Source organism: Ornithodoros turicata, unplaced genomic scaffold (assembly GCF_037126465.1).
Source record: "Ornithodoros turicata isolate Travis unplaced genomic scaffold, ASM3712646v1 Chromosome104, whole genome shotgun sequence".
Lineage (NCBI taxonomy): Eukaryota > Metazoa > Arthropoda > Arachnida > Ixodida > Argasidae > Ornithodoros > Ornithodoros turicata.
In genome coordinates this window covers 16,982-24,305 of record NW_026999293.1, presented here as the reverse complement: position 1 = coordinate 24,305, position 7,324 = coordinate 16,982, and the positions used below count along the sequence as shown (strand labels likewise).

Genomic DNA, 7,324 nt, shown 5'->3' with positions numbered 1-7,324 from the left:
ATGGAATCCCCATCAAGAGTACTTCATTCAAGCATCAGAGTCAGTTCAAAATGTGCTTCATTACATCTATAGCTATTCCAGAGACGCGAGTGCTTCGCGTATAAAGAGAAGCCTTGACGTTGATGTTCTCTCGTCAAGACGGTTGATAGCCAGGCTGTGTCTCTTCCATAAAATGTATCACAACACAAACACTCGCTATCGTCTCCTAGTCCCTGCTAACTACTACATTTCATCTCGTCCGGACCACCAACCACATGATTAAGCTTTTCCATTGTAATATCACTTCCATTCTACTGAAAAGCTCAGCGCTGGGGGAATGTGATTCGCCACTTTGCCGGCGTGCGCTGGGGCTGCACTGAGCGGGATCTTCTTGTGCTCCACAAAACTCTGGTTCGCGGCTCCCTGCTATACAGCTTGCCCGTATTGCACGGTATATCAGCCACGTCTGAACACAAGCTTCGGTGTACACTGGCACGCAGCCTGCGGACGTGCCTTGGTGTCCCGCGCAGCGCTGAGACACGGATGGTGATCGCCGACGCCGGGGAAATACCCATCGATGTCCTCCGCCGAAGAGAAACCATCCGACACTACCTACGGTTGCTCGCTCACCACCGGCGTCATCCTCTGGTTCCAAAGCTACGTAGGCGGAAGAACAGTAAACTCTCGCTAGTGTTACAGCAACATCTGGAAACCTCCCTGGCTTCACTGTTGCCCCGACCGCCCCTTCAGTGGCACCATGGACACTGCCGAGCCCATCTCTCTCGACACACATCCCTGGCCTCCTGGGGCCGAAGAGCCAGATCCCCGTTTCGGTTCTCAAGCAGTCTACTTTGGAAATGATGGATACAAAGTACAGAGGCCGCACGGCTGTGTTCACAGATGGCTCCTCCGCTGCTTTTGTCATACCGGAGGAGTCACTATCATGTGGGTTCCGCCTGTCACATCGCACTTCGTCGACCTCTGCGGAGCTGTATGCCATCTTGTTATCTCTAAAGTCTGTCTCCAAATGCCCTCCCCGTTCCTGGGTGATATACGCTGACTCAAAATCAGCCCTGCAATGTGTAGGAACCATGGGCATCCGCGGCTCGTTGGCCCCGGTGGTTGTTAGTATCCTGACGGCGCTCAAGGTTCTCGGCGAACAGGGACACCGGGTGACCCTACAGTGGGTCCCCGGCCACACCGGCATTCAGGGCAACGAAGAGGCAGGTTTAGCGGCTGCTGCGGCCCACCGTATCTCCAGGGCCGTGCCCATTATCCTCTCCAACGGGGATAGACGCTCCTACTTGTCTGCGTTGGTGTCACCCTTGGCCCGCCAGCAATGGCTGCATGACATCACTCAATGGTCGCTCCTCCATGCAGTGGACCCGTCATTGTCATTTAGGATGCCAGGTGGCTTCCCTCGCAGCTTTACGACACTCTTGAGGCGTCTACGACTCAACGTCGCCTTCACCCCTGTGTTCCGTGTTAAGCTGGGTTACAGTAACACGGCGCTGTGCTTAGCTTGCCGCACCCCAGCTACGATCCCCCACATCATCGAGGACTGTGAGCGGTACACGTGTGAACGCTGGGTACTTCGACGCCAACTTGAACTCCTCGGCCATAGACCATTCAGCCTGTCCAAGTACTTGGCCCATGGAGCTCCCCTGCGCATCAGTGCCGGGCTCTTCGCTCCCGTTTTGCTTTCATGCAAGCCACTGGACTCCTCGAAGAGCCCTAAACAGAACTCCGACCTGTCGTCGCTTCACTCTCACCATAATTCATCCTCTCATATTAACCACTGTGAAGTGGTCCTGTGGCTACCACGGGGAAACATCCCATGTCATCATCACCTCTTCATTTATTGTTGTTGTTGTTGTTTCTACTATCATTCTTTCGTAAAACAACTAGTGATAGGAATCTTCAGCCTGAACATGTTGGTCGTAAACGCGACACTGCTGGTTTTAAGGCCGCTCTCCTTCAAAGCAGGGCTTATGATTCATATATCATGCTCTTCAAATGGTGCACCTGATCTTCTTTCCTTGTCAGCTCGATATTTCTTATTTATTTATTTATTTTTTGTAATACTTTTGTTGCGTGTTTCTATTGTACTTTTTCCTATGTGGTACTCATCACTCCGTTATGTAATACGCTCTTGAGGTCTTTAAAGTACTTAAATAAATAAATAAATAAAGTCACTTAGTTCTGTTTCAATTACATACAGTATAATTGGAACGAGGTCCGGGTAAAAACAACTCTCGAAATGTTTATTGTAGCACTCGTAGTGTCGATCGTCCTAATTGCCAGTGCATGCCTTATGCGCGTTTGAGATAAACACTTGTATTTTCTCGGTGTTTTCTCGAGTTAGCTCAAACCGGTTGAGTGCCAACGTACTCCTTCAAAACAAGAAAAGGTAGTTTACGCAGTAACAACCGTCTAAAGAACGACAAAAGGACGTCTGAGGCTGGTCTAGTGATAAGACCTTCTCACTTAATTGTGGTTGTAACGTGAAAGAACTGATGTTCTGAGGCTGGAACGACACAGAGAGGACAAATTGATACAAAGTCTCAAATTGCCTAAGAAATTAACGAGAAAGATGGAAGTCACTGCAAAAATTAGCCAGCTGTAGGACTCGAACCCACTCGGTAATCCAGAAGATGTGGGTTCGAGTCTTACAGCTGGCTAACCTTTTCAATGGTTTCCATCTTTCATCGTCGTGGTTGTAAGTTACTCCCTCAAAATATATACAGATCAATATATTGCAGTCAGCTCCCGTGGCACGGAGGGTTAAGATGATCACTTTCCACGCCCAGACTGGGACGTGACACGGGTTCGAACCCCCTCACCGGCTGTGCTGTCTGATGTTCTCTCTGCGTTTTCCGAAGACTTTCCAGACGAATGTCCCCCACAGTTCCCCCTGAAGTCGGCCCAGGACACGTACTAACGCCCCACTCCTTCCTGATGTCCTCTCTCCACCTGTCCATGTCTGTACGCTGCTCGTAGCCACAGTTGCTTCGCGGCGCTAACGCGGAAATAAATAAAAATATATTGCAAGTATACAACTACAGGTTGTTGGAACAAAATGGACACTACTTTTTCAGGATATTTTATTAACGTAATTATCTAATTACACAAGTAACTGCCCAGATTACGCTTCACTTTTATCTAACACAGTAACAACCTAGATGCTGTGCGTGCAAACTAGCGTTATAAGTATGTAAAAATATGCTAAAAAATATGTACAATCTAGCAGCCATTCGCGTGTACACATATCAGGCGAAATTCGACGGAAGAAACAAATGGTTGTGATTATTTACATTATTTGCATTATCTGAATCCCTTGGTGAAGACGCGAGGTTCCTTATAGCAACGCGCCCATACTTGACGCATATGTACCGATTAGACCATAGACCAATGACGCAAGAATTCCTGCACCCCTAGCGAAAAGAGAGGCGGTGCTCAAGGAAGTCACAGAGCAAACACATAACAAGGGTAAGTCTGGGATGTATTGCTCGAATACCGGCGATTCTGAGCTACAGCCAGGCATTGGGACTTCCAGAGTACGTATGACACAACAACAACAACAATAATAATACTAATAATAATAGGAATTGTAATTATTATTATTTTCTATTACTAAAAGGTCCGCTTTCACAAACGCTGCTTACCTTTGAACCTAGATCAAGCGTTACTGAAACTTGAGCGCATCGGTGAATTCTTTTTGTAACCCTTAGTTGGTTGCGTGATGAATGTTCCAGTAGCAATAACTCCCTCTCGTAAAGCATTAAGGGAACAAGCAAGTTAAAGGAACGTTGATCTCGGTTCAGGTGTGAATCGGCGTCGGTGAAACCGGGCTAAAATACTTCGCATAAACGCAGGTTACCTAGTGGACGTAATCAACTGAGGAGCTTCCTTTTCGTCGAGGAGCGTATTTTCGTCTAATTCTGGTTGCCATTGCTCTGCCTAATACCCTAAACGCACTGACTCGCGATCCACATCGCGTGAAATCGTGATTAGGCAGCGATCGTGATCGCCCTCAGATGGTTCAATGCGAGTCTCGCCGATAGAGATCAACAACACTTGTCCCCCGTTCGCGAACGTGAACACGCATTCGAAGGAGAATAGGCGCATGCGCAGAGGATTGTTTTCTCCCTCGCCTACTCGCAACTCCTCCTTCCGGTTCCGGACTGGCAAGATGGGGATAGAGTCATTAAATAGGGGTACAGAGTATCGCGTTCCGTTTCCGTGCCGGAGCAGCCATTCGGTGTCAGCTATTGGGCGGACGGTGTCACGTGGTTTCTCTTTCCCACGAATAGGTCGTCCATGCAGAGTCCCCTGGACTATCCTTGCCCTTGCTGACCAAGAGCGAGGGAGGCTCCTCCTCCTGGATGCCTGCCAATAGGAAGACGTGGAGGTCAGGCACTTACCAAGCATCTGCTTTCGCCTAAGAGATGGCGCAGCTTTACCGTTGGTTCGTGTGTGTCGCAAGGCCTCTGCCATGGCGCACCAATCTAACAGGGATGGGCAGTAATACCCATATTTTGTATTATAATACTAATACATAATACTTCCTAGAAATCGGTATTGTAATACTAATACGTAATACTTTGATTCTGAGGTATTATAATACATAATACTAATACTTCTGTGTATTACACGAGTAATACTAGTAATACATTGATACGTAACTTGGGGAGAAAGAAAGGAATAGAAAATCAGAAATCTATATAATTTGCGCATTACTTATCGAGCCAGTCATTCTCCAATGACGTGTTATTTCAGATGCTTACATGTTTAGCATATTCTCAAAGGGTAGTCCTCTATAGGGCATGCCTTTTCCGAATATGATGAGATAGCGCTGGTCAATTCGATCATAGTGAACAGCTTGCTCTCAGTGTGGAAGAGTCTTCATTTCGTCCACCCTGGACGATAAAACGTAGGCCGTTCAAAAGTGTGTAACTGTCCATAGTGCAACCCCGTACAGGGGTGCCTGGACTGGACGCACTCTTTCATACCACAAAGGGCTTGCAATGCGATGACTAATCTTTACGGACGCTGAAATGGAAGGAATGCGAGGAAGCCCCCAGTAACCTCTGGCACTGAGGTCACTCCCTTTGGGATAGTTTGAAGCAAAGGAGGACCTTGTTGGTGTCCAGATGTTTGTGGGACACGAAAAATTACTCATAAAGTGCACTGGTGACACCTAGGAGGTCTTACATATGACCTCTGGGAAGGTATTACACCTTCAAAAGTATTATAATACATGTAATACTTCGATTTTGTGTATTATAATACAGATACAAATACATTTCAAAAATGAGTATTATAATATATAATACAAATACTCAAAAGTATTACAGTAATAGTATTATAATACAAAGTATTACTATTATTGCCCACCCCTGCAATCTAACCAATGGCTTCGCTGTCCGTCAAGATGAGAATGACGACTGGAATGCTATGTAGACGTCGTTATCTACAGCCAAAAAATGTCAAGTTGGGAATGTATAATTCTCACTTTGTTTCTAGATGTAGTTATTGTTTTATGGTGTGGGGTACTACCACCGCCAGGAACATAAATGTACTATCTGTCCTGCAAACAAGGGCCTCGAAAAAATTATGGCTGGCCCGCGTTCTCTTGAGCATTCCCGAGAGCTGTTTAGGTGCTATAACATTATGCCAATTTCAGTTTTTTTAAAGTTACAAATTGACATTAACGTATTCTTAAAGGTTCGTAATAATCGTGTCGAATTCTTGGATTTGTGTAATCTTCGGAAACGTTCCTATTCCTATCAACATAGAGCTGTGCAATTTGATGTACCAATATGTAGAACTAATTACCAGAAACAGTCAATACAGTACATGTCGGCGTCTTTGTTTACTCAGTTTATAGATGCGTCAGTAGAAACTTCCTTGTTTTCGAAACCGGAATTTTTCGATTTGTTTATATCCGGGGATTAAATGAATTTCTATTTTTTATGCGCTTCTTCTATGTAATTTCTCTATAATGCTGTCGTATGATGTATTCTTCGGAGCAGAGTCTTCGTCAAGATGCTGCATTAATCCACCGAATGAGACTCGATGTGGCCTTCACAGCTCAGTGGCGTTACCGCTTGAGACAAGTTGACTCTCCCACCTGCTGCCACTGTGGTGCTCTAGAGGATCTGGAGCACATTCTTCTTCATTGCCCCCACTACCAACCTTCCCTCTCCGCACACTCCGTGTCTGTTAGTCAGCTGGACTCTCACCCCTTCTCCCTATCGAAATTGCTCGGTCCCTGGCCCAATCCAGCCCAGCAACGATCAGCGCTCAAAGCTCTTTTGACATTCCTGGACATTCCTGGACATTCCTGGACACCATCGCACTTCAATGGTTATTGTGAAGGGGCTCATTTTTTTATTCCCCACATCCCCACCAGCAATAGGGTAGAGTATCGCCTCTGGCAATGAACCTCCTCACTCTCTTTCTGAAAATAAAGTTGTTATTGTTGTTGTTGTTAGGCCTTCTGGTTTTTTACTCACTCCCGTCCCAAAGGAAATAAAATTGAAATGTGCATGCAACTACGCACTAACCATATTCGAAATATGCACTAATAGCCTGAATAGACATGTACAGGATGTCTCAGCTAAATGCAAACATATCTTTTAAAACTATGACGGTGAAAGAGCACACTATCGCCTCTCGCGTCCTGGGAAACATTAAAAGAAAAGAGAACGTCTTGCGCTATTTGTCTTTACATTTAGGTCTGCTGATTCTAGGTGAGCGGCAATCATTTGTGGGTTCTTGAATTCGAACGATGAACTGAAAAATGCTGATCATGAAAGAACTGATGTTCTGAGGCTGGAACAACATAGAAGGCACAAATACATACAAAGCTTTCTATGTTGTTCCAGCCTGAGAACATCAGTTCTTTCATGTTCAACAGTTGCCGCTTGCGTCGATCCCGTCGTATGAATGTGTGTATGAGTGAGCGAAAATGTAAGAGTGAAAGGAGGATGAGTGAGAGAGAGTGGCTGGTTTGTCGCTTCAGATGACGCACCCTGGAAGTCGCTGAGAAGGCGTGTTAGCTTAGCTCAATTGGTAGAGCCCTGGACCGGCAATCCAGAAGATGTGGGTTCGAGTCCTACAGCTAGCTAACCTTTTCAGTGACTTTCACCTTTCATTGAAAAATGCTGTTGATTCACCCATAAGAAATCAAAGTTTGTTTTCATGAGTTCATTTCCCAGGCGGAACCTGGATGTAAAACATTCTGGGAAAACGTTATGCAGTGCACATTCCTTGTCGCGTAATTTTTCTACAGAGAATCGTAGTAGCGCTAACGTTCCCCTCTTTGTCGTTGGTCGGTCAC

General features: G+C 45.9%; 1 non-coding gene across 1 annotated transcript; it reads left to right on the top strand.

Moving 5' to 3' along the window:
* Positions 1-7,038: 7,038 nt before the first annotated feature.
* On the top strand, positions 7,039-7,111 carry Trnaa-ggc (transfer RNA alanine (anticodon GGC)). The gene has a single exon. It is a non-coding gene; the product is annotated as a tRNA-Ala (tRNA).
* The last annotated feature ends 213 nt before the right edge of the window (positions 7,112-7,324 follow it).